General features: G+C 36.3%; 1 long non-coding RNA gene across 1 annotated transcript in view; it reads right to left on the bottom strand.

Moving 5' to 3' along the window:
• Nucleotides 1-14,037, bottom strand: part of LOC139044981 (uncharacterized) — a 43,430-nt gene extending 29,393 nt beyond the window's left edge. The window contains exon 1 of the long non-coding RNA XR_011502468.1: nucleotides 13,819-14,037. This is a non-coding gene — a long non-coding RNA (uncharacterized lncRNA). The remainder of the gene's footprint in view (nucleotides 1-13,818) is intronic.
• Nucleotides 14,038-14,269: the final 232 nt, after the last annotated feature.

Genomic DNA, 14,269 nt, shown 5'->3' with positions numbered 1-14,269 from the left:
TAGCATTTATGAATGTAGAAGCAAAAGTTTGTGCAAAATATTAGCAAATTAGATGGAGATTGCATACAAAAGAAAATACACGATGACCAAGTAGGGTTTATCTAAAAGATGCAAGGTTGCTTTAACATTCAAACATCAAACAATGCAATTCACCATAATAACAGAAAAAGAAGAAAAACTCTATGATCATTTCAATAGAAGCATAATAAACTTTTGACAAAATACAACACCTATTCATAAACAAAACACTCAGAACACTAAAAATAAAAAGGAATTCCTCAACCTGATACAGAGCATCAATGAACAATCTACAGCTAAGCACAACATAATTAATAGCAAAACAACGAAACATATTTCCACTAAGGTTGAGGACAAGGCAAGGATGCTCACCCTTACTACCTCTTTTCAACATTTGACTATAGGTTCAAAAAATTGCAATAAGTCAAGAAAATAAACAAAACTCATAAAGTATGGAAAGAAGAAGTAAAACAATCTCTATTTGTCGATGACACGATTGTATTCATTAAAAAATCATAAAAATTTAAAAGAATAACATAACTAATAATTGAGCTTAAGGTAATGTCATCAGGTATAATGTTCACATCTAAAAATGACTTCTAACATGTAAACTAGCAGCAAACTTTTAAAATAAAATTTTAAAAAGTCACTTACCATTACATTAAATATAAAATACAAATTAAACTTATGATGTACAAGACTTCCTTTACTTACAAAAATTGAAGAAGAGCTAAATAAAGAGAGAGATAGTACCATGTTCATGAGTTAAAAGACACATTATTGAGTTGTTAATTCTTCACCAACTAATCTATAATTTCATTGCAATCACAATTATAATACTAAGAGATATTTTAGAAATGTACAAGCAAATTCTAAAATTTATATGGAAATGAAAAGACAGATTCTCCAATGCCATCTTGAAAAATAAGAACTGCGTTGAATACTTTACTCTATAAAGACTTTAATAATTACTATAAAGCTATGGGACTAAAGAAAGTGTGACCAAAAAATACAATAATAGAAAAGAATACATAGTCTAAAAATTGAGCCCCACTTACAAGATCAAGTGATTTTCACCATAGACACCAAAGCAAACTAATGGGAATGGAATGTCTTTTCAACAACTTATGCTGAAATTACAAGATATCTGTATGGAAAAAAATAATAATTATGTCTGCTACCTCCCACCATACATAAAAATTAAATCAAGATCAATCATACCTAAAACTAAAAGCCGACTTTATAATATCTTTTAGAGGGAAACATACGGCGAATATCTTTATGTTTCAGGTGTAGACAAGATTTCTTAGATAAAGAAAAGAGCAGTAGTTAAAATATTTTTAAAAATCTAATAAATTTAGTTTTGTTTTTATAAACTGCATCAAAAATAGAAACTTCAACTCATCAAAAGACACTATTATAAAATGAAAATGAAAATCCTTTTATGGGGTTAAAATGCATATTTGCAAGACATACATTCTGGTTTCCAGGATATATAAAGAATTCCTAGAATTCAATAATGAAAAGATAAACAACCCCTTTAAATATTGGCGAAAAAGATTTAAAAACGGTTCACAAAAGAGGATATGCCGATGGCCAAGATGCATGAAAAAATGCTCAAGATTATTAGCCATTTGGGAAATGCACATGAAATCACAATGAAATATTAATGCACATTCGTTAGAAGGACAATAATTAAAAGAAATGATAACACCAAGCTTCAGTGCGGATATGGAATAACCAGAGCTCTCATATATCATTGGTGTGTGGGTAAAATGCTACAATCTTTTTGGAAAAAAGCACAACACTTTCTTGTAAAACTAAATATACTTGTACTCTATCACCAACATTTTCTATCCTGGCATATATATATATCTCCCGTATCTCACAAGAAGATTTGTAATGTCAAATGATATTCTATTCCTTGCTATTGTTCTATTTGCTGATGTTGAGCAAGCTGTACTTTGAATAGCAGCCTTATTTATAGTAGCCAAATACTGGAAAGTATCCAGGTGTTGGGGCAGGCTCCATGGCCGAGCAGTTGAGTTCCCGTGCTCCGCTGCGGTGGCCCAGGGACTTCTATGGTAGATGTTAAACTTTATATTTTATTTCCTTTACTTGGTTGGGAGTACTTTGATGGCATATAGCAATGTCAACCTCACCACCTTACATGTAATGCTACTCAATCATTGTTGACTCACTTGAATGTGCTTTATCATTGGGTGGCAGAGAAAGTGGAGTGATTGCTATGATTATGAAATTTTAAGTGAAATATAAGTGAGAAATTAGATGATTATATTCAAAACATGGAACTGGACTCTACCTACGACTTTATTTTGGTAGAGATTGTATGAAGAGAAGTGGAACACTGAACAACCTTACTACCCACCCTGTTGATTTATTAAAAACAATGGCATTATTTTTCTGTGGATAATTAGAATATCACAAATAAAATCTAAACATTACCCCCATATCTCATTTTAACCTCTTCTCTGTCTAGAACTTCCTTAGACTTTTATTTCCTCCACTCCATCTTTCCTAGTCTTACTTAATAAAAAATCCAAATAAACACAAAAAATTTCTATGACGGTGGAAATTTTAGAGCCAATAAGTTTGAGTTGGGTAGCAGTCATTTAGTGTGGTAGTTAGGAGTAAAAGATGGAGCAGGACAGGGCTGGTCCTGTTCCCTCCATCCACTATTTCTATGGTCCTAGGTAAGTTACTTATCCTGGCTCAACCTTAGCTTGTACATCAATAAAATGTGGGGAAAAGACCCTACCCTATGGGGCTGCTGTGAGGATGAAAAGAGAATGTAAGTGTCCCATGTATATGGTCTATTGATGTTATTCACTCTTGGTTCTCGATAGGCCTTGCTAGCTATAGATCTCGTTCCTAGAAGACAACAAGTAGCAGAACCAAAATCTAAGTTTATCTACCTACTGGAAATTTTTTAGCTCAGTCATATTTCAGGTAGTGTTTGATACTTACTTTGTAACAAAAAAGGAATATAATACATTGGCCTGTAGGAATACTTGATTTAATAGATCATTTGATAAATGCCTAAAATATATAATTGGGTTCAGAAAAAAATTATTTTTCACAAGTTAGTATTGGATGCCTAAGCTTGACATCCTCATCTTCATTTGGGGAATTTATAACCTACACCAAATAGTTCAAGAGAAACTAAAGCCTGCACCAGTTTGGAACTAGTCACCAAAAGAGAAGAAGAGCCGAAGGAACAAACAGGTGAAGAAGGAGAACCCGATATTAGGAACTAAAGAAAACTCACTCTACACTTTGGGCTCACGGGATAAAGGAAGGAGGTGATATTGCCTCCAGGATCTAAGGCAGCCTGCTTAGAATCTTAGAGGAGGGTCCACCTGGTGGGAGACAGCCATCCAAGCAGCTTCACATCAGAAGCTGGGACCACAGAAGGAAGGGCTGCCCAAGGGAGATGGAACCGTGAAGAAGATGCAGCCACCACCACATTGCACCATAAGCCACTTCAAGCCAGGAGAAGACATACCAAGGCTCTTCCCTCATGTTGTGAGTCTCCTGTCAGTGTTTCCTATTGACCAGTTTCAAGGCAGCTTTGAAAGTGTAACCTGTGATGGTTAGTTCTCGGCATTACAGAGAAGGGCAGAGAAATGTTAGGGATGGGTTTTAGGGTGAAGAGGCAAATGATTGATTCACCTTCTCCAACACAGTTGATTATTTCTCATTTGAATTAGTAGTTGAAGAAATGTATAATAACAATACCAGATAAAGATATTACAAAAATGTAAATTGCTTAGCACAATGCTTAGCATATAGTGAGTTTAGGGGAAAAAGATTATTCTTCTCTTTCTCTATTCTGCCTTGGTCAGAAAGGGAGGATGCTACTTCCATAACTGTCTTGCAGGGAATTTAATTACTTATGCTCAGGACAGCAGAGGTACTAATCTAATTAGGCTGAGCTTGACATTCATTGGACTGCATGTTACATGTAAGTGAGTTGTTCCATCTTAAGCATCTTCCTTTTTATTACTTATATCAAAGTTATGCAAAAAGGATGCTGGAATTCTTGTTCCCCTGTCACAAGCAAACCTGGGTAGGGTCCAGTCTCTATGTCAGATAGTCTTGGAATTCTCTCCCTTGTGGCAACCTGGGCCTCTTCAGACCCAGCTCTCCCTAGGTACACCTGAGTGAAGAAGCTTCAAAGGTGAAGGTTGGCTTATGATGGAGGAGTTGCCATTTTAGACCCTGATCTAAGCCCTTATCTTCTTCCTCACTCTAGCATGTAAAAGAGAGCCTGACATTTGGCATGTGAGTTGCTTGCACAAATTAATAAAATTGCTACTTGATTCTCATTTGGCTAGAAATTCTCACGTGTATATTTCTTCAGCCAGAACTCTGGCGTGAAAGAGAAAAGAGTGCTTGGCCTTGAATTTCAAACAGTAAATGCTAAATAAATGGTGTTTTTGTTGTTTTTGTAAGAGAATGCTATTACAGGTTTTAAACAGGGAGAGTAAAATGAAGATTATGTATATAATTCTTATCTTTTTCTAAATTTCCATGTTGCATATTTACTTAAATATGTAAAAAGGCTATCTCCAACACTATCATTAAACAAAATAACTTAGAAATGCTGACACCTGTTCATTTTTTAAGACTAAAATCTTCTGATATTGTCTTGGAATAGGAATGTTTATTCACTCTGTGATACTTATTCTTGAAGAAAGTAGAGGTTATTTTGAGAAACAAAATTAATGGCAAAAGATACCATAGAAACTGCACATAGCAACAAGGAAAAATGGTGTCTGAACAATGCTGAAAATACAGAAATGAAAGCCAAGATCATGCACAAAGAACCCTTACACAATGCAATGATCAGAGTGAGGCTATAAACATGAGAAACTAAAGCGAAGGGATATAAATACAAATTAGGTTTAATTCAGAGTAAAAGATACAGGTACAGGAAAACCTGCTATTCTCCACGCCCTATTTTGGAAAGTATCCTAGCTCCTCAAGAGATGGGGGGAGTTTCTGGTAAAATTGTTGAGAGATATAAGACATCCACCAAGTCACATTTAACTAGTGAGAAGCTAATCCCCGCTCTTTATTTCTCTCCATGTGGCCAGGGCTCCCAGAGGTTGGGCCCCACCAGGCATTATTTTACTTTCCCATTTCTTCCCTGCGTGCAGCATGGGTAAATAAGTTGAACCAGGGACAGTTTTAACAAACCAGGCTCCTTTACTGTGCTCTAAATATGGGAAAATATTTTAGGCAGATGCCTGCTCCCTGGAATTATTTGGACTCTTTTGGATACAAGCATCTCAATACCCCTGCGCTTTCATTTCTGCCGCTTTATGGCAGTGCTTCAGTCACGCGTGCATAAACATTCTTCTGAGTTGGCTTTAAGTCAATCTTTTTAATCCTCTAAATCTCTATATCTGATATGAAGGATTAACCAATGATGTATTTGTGTCACATCAAAATTACTTTCAAATTGTGGAAAAGTAATTTGAAATTAATTCTGTACCATAGTTAGTGGATCTACTCAAAGCACACAGCAAAACTCAAAATAAAATTCAATGTATATTTTAAATATTTTTTCCTAGATATGGTTTTTAAAAAGCCTAAATTTAGCACTCGCTTATCTACATTGCATGTATGAGAGACTGTCAAACTGACTTCTAAAACCAGTTTCCCTTCTTACACACAGAACTAGACTACATTTCCCAGCTTCCCTTGAAGTTAGATGTGGCCATGTGACTATACGGTAAACAATAGAATGTGGGTGAAATGTGTGTCATTTAGAGTTCTGCCCATAAAACCCTCCCACATATGATCCGCTGAGATGGTTTCCCTTTTAAGACAACTGGAATGAAGACCAGCCCTATGGCAAACTTCAGAGCCTTGTGTTGAGGACATTAGGACCACAACATGGCATAAGCTAGAGTTGTTAAACCACCACTTGACAAAGAATTACCCACTTATTAGGAGCCATCATTTTGGACTTCATGTGTCATACCAACAGCTATACTTTATGTAACTACCAAGTTAGGCTGCTGGATTTTGGAGGTTTATTTGTCATCACAACATTACTTTAATGAAGGCAATATAATAAAAGTCAAATAAATTAAAACATGTTTTAATAAATTCTCTGCAATGTTAAAGTCATCATATAGCTTAAAGGAAAGAGATCAACTCGATGTCATTTCAATCAATGCCCTTTTGGGAGTCCCTTCTTTTGTTTTTTTTAATGATTGGCACCTGGGCTAACAACTGTTGCCAATATTTTTTTTTTTCTGCTTTATCTCCCCAAACCCCGCCTGTACACAGTTGTATATCTTAGTTGCAGGTCCTTCTAGTTGCCCTGACGAGCAGTGCCATGTCCGCACCCAGGATCCGAACCCTGGGCTGCCGCAGCGGAGCACGCAAACTTAACCACGAAGCCGGCCCCTGGGAGTCCCCTCTTAATGGCATTTGTGCATGTCTAGTATGAGATCTTGTTTTGGACTACCTTTTCAAGAATATTTGCACAATAAACAGCCTTAGAAGATAGAAATAGTAACTTCCCCCAGGGCAAAGGGTAAATTGGTTTGCTGTCCAAAATAGTAAAAATAATGTCCCCATCTGAGGGGAAGAGTTGGCAGTTCCTTTATAAATTGGTGATACCTAAGCTTGGACTTCCTCCATTGGGAAACAACCCACTACATGTGCAATATCCAAAAGGGTCCACCTCCTCATGACTCCTATGGGACTTAGGGAGAGAGAGAGAACACGTGAGAATGTGAAACACGTGCTGCATGCTGTGCAATGAATCATGAAGTCCCTTATCTCTGCCCCAGGGGTCTGCTGGTGTGTATGAAACTGTAACAGGCTAACTTGTGAGCTTTCAAGAAGCATAAAATCTCAGAACCTCCACAGCTCTTGGCAGCCCCCTACACATTTTGTGTGTGTTTTCAGTAGATTTAGGTCCTATGTTTCTATGTCTGCATAGACTAAATCATCCTTTTTATATTCTTGCCTCTTCCGGTTTGCTCCACCAACTGCTACCCCTTCTTCCTTCCCCACAAATGCACAGATACACGACGTTTCTGTCAGAGAAGGGTGGCAGAAACAGAAATAGTAAGAAAAACAATCACATGTACTTAATAAGAGTGGGAATAAAAATAATAATTACAATGATGGTGTTGACTGTAATATAGAAGGCTTTGTACATGACAGTCATTTTAAGGGCTTTTCATATACAACTTATTTAATATTACAACAATGCTATAAGTAGGTGTTACTATTATCCCCATGCACAGTTGCCTATAACTAGTTATTCTGAGTTTTTGTGGAATTGTGTACAATGGTTGTGCTGTAGAATAGTGTCTTAGTCCATCTGGGCTGCCGTGACAAAATCCCACACTGGGTGGTTTATAAACAACAGAAATTTATTTCTCTTTCTGGTTCATAGCTAGTGCCTTCTCTCTGTGTCGTCACATGGTGTGAGAGGCGAGGGATCTCTGGGGAGCCTCTTACATAAGAGCACTAATCCCATTCATGAGGACAGAGCCTCTCAAAGGCCCCACTTCCTAATAGGTCACCTTTCAGGGTTAGGATTCAACATATGAATTTTGGGGGGGCCATATTCAGACCATAGCAGCTAGACTAGATGCATTGAGCAGCGCCAGATGCTGCCACAGGCCAGATGTTCACATGCCAGGACATACCACAGCTGCTGCCTAACCTCAAAACTTAGATGTCACCCCAGAGGAAGGATAAGATAAGAAAAGGAAATTTGCATTTATTGTGCTTTTAACTTTGTGGTCACCTGAAGTGACTGAGAAATCACAGAATCATAAGGAAAAGACAAATTTCTATAAACTTAGCTTTTTGTTTTTGTTTTGATCTGAGAGCTAGTGATAGATATTAAGTGCGGTTGTCATGGCTTGTAATGGTTATGACTAGAGTTAGAATAAGGATAGCAACTGCTCTAGGTTTCCTACAAGAGACAGGATCCTCAAAAGTATAGATTAGACAGTAAAGAAGAAAGCCTCCTTTCTGTGTGGCTCAATAGAAGTAAGACAAAAGAGGCAATTGTTTTAATCAATTTGTTAAGTCTTCTCCATATTTTATTTGGAAAGACATGGATATGGGGCACAATGAGATTCTATTTTACCAAAGTTTTACTTCCATATCTCAGCAATTCCAGAAGACATAGAGCTTAGCTTTTCCCCTCTGTATCCAACAACTTTTTACTCAAGTCCTACCATCTCCACAAAGTGACAGTCCTGCTTATTTCCACTGAAGTTGTCTTCTCTCTCTCAACCACCCACAGTAGGATTGATCATGCAAAGATGGTTTCAATCAGAAGGCCCCTGGAGCTCTCCCTTAAACACTGTACCCAGTATCTGTCTTTCTAAATAAGATACGGAGAAAACTTAAACTGATTAAAACAATTGCCTCCTTAATCCTACCTATATTGAGCCACTTAGGAAGCTTCTTCTTTTTTAGGATTAATAGATACTTCTGGTCCTCTCCTGTCTAATAGACCTGGTATTCAAGAAGCTTACAATAGTGTCTATGGTCACTCTAATTCTCATCATAACATGACAAGCCAAATTGTTGGGGGTGTAATTTACCACTGAATTTCAGCCAAATGATTTCAACTTGATTTATAAAATTCCTTACTAATTAGAGTTCAAATTACTGAGCCTACATGGTACAGATCCCAAAAATGTAGTCAATCCACCAGTTGCACTTTCAGGTTTCCATTTAATCTAAATTAACAATGATACATTGAGATCCACCAGGATTGTTATAGTCAAGATAATGGTACACTGAAAAATGTGTTCATACTTTCCAAGGGATGAAGGAGAAGATGCTCTCCTTTTCAATGAATTGTTATAGTTAAAATGAATCACATTTAAGAATACAGGATTCAAGCTTTGAGAAAAGAATACATTACATTACATGAGTAACCATGACATTACTCAGAGCACTACCTTTTGAGGATAAATAAGCCCTACCACGCAAATTAGAGTATGAACACTTGAGAATTTTACACAGTTCATTAAATTTTCTCACATTGCTATTGAGAAAGAAATGCAATCCACCAGGAATTCTGTGGCTGTGAGTGTGTCTGTCATATGTATCTGTATTTCAACTTAAATCAAATAGTTTATCACAATGCTTTTCTTGGAATACTAACTATTCTATTCAAGTAGGCACTGGAGTGAAGGAAAGGAGGATTCAGCAGGTGGACTTCATCCATTCTCTTCAACCAGAACAAATGTGGTTTTATCTAGATTACAAAAATACTCTAAAATTTGCCTTTTAAAACTATGCCCTGGAGCCCAGAAATAGACCCACATAAATATAGTCAACTCATCTTTTTCGAAGAAGCTGAGGCAGTACACTGGAGTGAAGATAGTCTCTTCAACAAATAGTGCTGGAGCAGCTGAACATCCACATGCAAAAAAAAAAAAAAAACTAGACATACATCTTACATCTTTATTGAAAGTTTACTCAAAATGAGTCTCAGACTTAAATGTGAAAGGCAAAACTATGAAACTCCTAGAAGATAACAAAGGAGAAAATCTAGATGACTTCCGGATTTTTGGAGCAGTGAAAATATTCTGAGTTACGCTATAATGGTGGACACACATCATTATACATTTGTCAAAATCCACAGGATGTACAACAGCAAGAGTGAACTCTAATGTCAACTGTGGACCAAGGTGATAATGATATGTCAGTGTAGGTCCAGCAACTGTACAACTTTGGAAGGGGATGTTGATAATGAAAGAGGTTGTGCATTTGTGGGGGAAGGAGAACTCTGTACTTTCTGCTCAACTTTGCTATGAACCTAAAAGTGCTCTAAAACATAAAGTCTATTAAAATATATACAGCTTGTAGAAGAGAATGTCTGCAGAATAATGTTTTTATAGCTAATCTCTACAACAACGGTCACATAAATCTAATTGTCTGTGCTCTGTCCCACCAAAGTGTTTGTTCACCTCGAATCTAATTACAGGAGCTACAAAGACCCTCACACTACACAGACTGTAATTTTTGTTAACTTGCTGGAATGTCTTTTGATTTAGAGCTTAAAAATCAAAGTTATAGAACACAAGAAGTTTCTTGAATAATGTCATTAGATCTCCAGGAAGCTGAAGGGCTGCCAAGGAAAAAATGTAACCAAATTCTAGTCCTCATGTTAATGCTTTTGTGGAATGACTATTCAGACAATGCTTTGAGGAAAAGGGAGGAGAGTCAACAGAAAACCTTAGGTCAATTTTGGTGCAAAAAAAAAAAATTGGTGTAAGTGGTAATATGCAAAGTAAAATAAACAGAGAAAACATATGTAGGTTCTACAAAAATTGAAAAATAGGTAAATATCTTGTGGATAGCCACAGAGGTGATAGAAAAGAAAGAAAAAAGAAATAAAGGTAAAGCATGCAAACACAGTAAACAAAAAAACCTAAAAAACACTCCATTCTGGAAGAAGACATATCTTAAGAGATAAAAGAATTTTTTTTAGCAAATAATTTATTCTCTCTTGAAAATTAAAGAGGACATGCAATTCACAAAGCAAGTGATAAAATATCAAGCATTAAGAGCACAGAATGAACTGACAAAACACTTGATAAAGAAAGAATTTGTGTAAAAAACATACAACTACAAAGGAATCAGAAGTTAGGGACAAAGCAGTGAAATGGAGAGTATGAAAACGTACCACAGACTACAGCTCGAAGGATCCTATTAGCGGCAGAAGTTAGTGGAACAATCTCTGTAGAGCTCAAAGGGAAATATTGGGGACTCTGAATTATATACCCAGGAAGTTGTATTTCATATATAAAGGCATCAGGAATATACATTTAGTATTCAATAATTCAGGAAATATAGTTCTTTAAAATTCCACATATTCAGAAGATGATTCATAAGAAATAGTTCACCCATGAACGGAATAGTATTTGGGGGATTTTTGATAGAATTCTCAACATTCAAAACACCGGATAACTAATTTAAGCTAAACACACTCACTCCAGTTGTCCTCATAGTAAAATTTCAAAAGTGGGCCCAGGCCATCCAACAACACCAGAGGGAAAGTGTGTTAATAGCTTCCGTGAAAAGTCTCTCTATAGCTAAGAGAGAATCACGAACGTTTGAGAAACTTCCTCTTCTTCACTGAGATCTTTTTCTCCTCTTCATCTCATTGTTTCGGATGTGACTGTGGGATCTGGAATTTCTCCAGTTCTTTGCCCTCAATCTGAGGTTGAAGGAAACATTGGTTCTCTAATATCACTGAGACTTACGTTCATTGCAATGTTCTTGGCGCCTGTACCATCAGTGGGCTTCTAATTATGGAAGATTCATCTCCTAAATTTTTAAGGCAATTTGAGTGGGGTTTTTAAAGCATGCTTCCAAAAGCATCTTACCTGATATCATAGAGTGTGAAGGGATTAATAGAGATAAGCGATTTTGATAAAATAGAGGCTTAACCAAATCACTGTGATGATTGCAGTGGGGAATGGATAATATAGTTTATTTTCTGAAAAGACAAGTTATATAATGTGAAACACAGTAAATGCTATTGTCTATCTTTAGGGATTGTGATGAAGATTTGAGGATATTTTAGTTACATTAAGAATGAGAAAAGAAAGATTGACAAAAGTATTCATTAGTTCATCACTTTTATCACCTTCCACATTAGGGAATTGGCAGATACTACTTTTTTTCTGAGGTTAATAAAGTAGGAAAAGTAGTTTTAAGTTATGATTTAAAGTGAAAAAAATTACTTCTGAGCAAATGAAAACAGATTAGAACTTTTATAAGGCAACAGACAGACCACGTAGCAAAAGATGGAAAAAAAGGGAGAAAATAAGGAAGTGTCTACAAAATATCAGACAAGATAACAGAAATAAGACTGAACAGATGCTCTGTGAGAGGTGGATGGCTCTGACCTGCCTGCTGCTTGCATGGTCTTAGGCAAATCACTTAACCTTTCTGGGCCTCGGTTTCTCATTGGTAAATTGGGAATAATAGTAATGGTAGCTATCTTACATTGTAGTAAGGGTTAAGTGAGTTAACACATATAATGACTTGAACGGTGGTGGTATATAGTAAGCACTCAACAAAAGTTATTTATTGTGGTGTTGGTGGTTTTCCACAGAAAGAAAGCTATGATTATGATTTGTTCTTGGTTGACAAGCCTCAATATTATAAAGCTGCCCATTTTCATTAAACTAATCTCTTAATTCAATATAATTACAATCAAAATCTTAACAGACTTTATTTTTTGTATTTGATTTATCTTACATCTATTTCTGATTTCTATATAAATGCCTGTGTCAAACTGTTAATTATTATAGTAATTCTACTCAGTAAATGAAAAAAACATTAAATATCAATAGAGAAAATGTGGATGTTTTTCAAGAACTGCTGTTGGGTAACTGGCTGGCCATTTGGAAAATACATCTCCATCTAGATTACAGCAATACTTCCTACCTGGTCCCCCTACTTCCACCGCGCTGGCCTTTGGACTATCTTTAACACAGAGGTACATCACATCTCTCTTTTGCTCAAAACTCTCCCTCGTTGCCCCATTTCATTCTGAGTGTAGAATCTACAGAACTCGGTAATTCGGTTGCTCTTTCTCCTCTGCCTTATCCCGTCCTTGCTGATGGGCTCCTGCTCACTGGTCCCCTGGCTGTACCTCAGACACATCAGGCCTGATATAAGGGTCCTTGTACTTATTCTCTCTGCATGAAATATCTCCTCTCAAAACCCGACGCAGCTTAGACCCTCAACCCTTTCAGGTTTTGTAGAGTCTTGCTGAGTGCACTAATGGAAAACCCTCCCAAGGAATTGCTGCTCTTGCAGTAATGCACACTAGTTAAAAAGGAATCAAATGAATTTAAGAAATTGATTTTAGCTTAGTATTTGGGAGAATATTTATTGGAAGTAGTAAGAGATGGTTTAGACTATTTTAGGGGCACTGATGTAGAAGCCTAATTAACTTTGGAGAGTATTTTCTCTTATTTTCCCAAAGTTGTCTTTTCAAGTTCTGCTTGTCATGTATTTGATGTTTGCATGTAAAACTGACATCTCTAGTTTTCCAATGGCCTTGACATAAAGAGATAAGCAAATCCAATAAAACGAAAAACAAACTTAATAATCGTGATGATTACATTTAGAAATGGAGGATACTTTTTTTCTGAAAGAATAAGTTATATAATTTAAACCTATATAAACATATATATTTATGCTTCTATATGTAATAAATATATTTGTATAATTTCACAACAAACACTTTGAACATGTGAGAATACAATAAAGGGATGTAAACAATATTTTACTAGGAAGTATTTAAAAGTTTATATAGTAAAAAAACTATCTGATAGCTTTGTTACTCTTTATAATTTTTGCTTGGATTTAAATAATAGATTCTCCATTAATTTTGTTTGGTGGGCATTTGAATTTAGCCCATTTTAGCAATGACTTTTTTAGTACCTCAGATCCAACGTTTGTCATATTGACAAAATACAAGGAATGATACACAGAATTACATGGATACATTTATAAAGAAGGTTAAAATTGTGAAATGGGTTTATTTCTTTTCTCAGCTCTTTTCTGGTAGGCACAATCGTATAAGAGAACGTGTGTAGTCCACTGCTGCATACAAAATTCCCTAAGGTTCTTTCAGCGCCTTTAGGGGAAATTTTAATGGAAAGAATAGCTTGCAGTTAAAATGCTAACATTTTAAAACACTATATTTTTTATAGAATATATTGAAAACAGAAGAGATTCTGTCAACAGACTCACTGTGCTGTTAGCACCATCCTCGCTGTAACTTCCTGTGAAATCAGCCAGCTGCGTGCCGTCTTCCTGGGGGCGTGATTGGACAATAGATGCTCTGAGATACCTGCTGCTCACATCACAGTGTACATACAACCCAGTCCATCGTAAACCCAGAAATTTCAGCTGGAATGCTTTCACAGAGGTTTTGTTTTTCTGACTCACTTGAGATCCTTGCACTTGTCTGATGTTTCAGCTTCACAGCAGCCTGATAACCGTACACATTCAGAGCACAGCTCACAAACCGCACAGAAGAATTCTCTGTTGTATGTGGCATAAGCAGTGCAGTCCAGTGGGAACATGGGCCAAGTTAGAACATTATCATTTAATGAGGATCTGAAACATAGGATTGCATAAATCCAAGGAATTAACCAATTCTGTTCAATTTTTTTTTTTTAAAGCACCTACTAACTGCTGT

The sequence above is a fragment of the Equus asinus genome, chromosome 3 (assembly GCF_041296235.1).
Source record: "Equus asinus isolate D_3611 breed Donkey chromosome 3, EquAss-T2T_v2, whole genome shotgun sequence".
In the NCBI taxonomy this organism is placed as follows: domain Eukaryota; kingdom Metazoa; phylum Chordata; class Mammalia; order Perissodactyla; family Equidae; genus Equus; species Equus asinus.
This window is presented reverse-complemented; position numbering and strand designations above follow the sequence as displayed.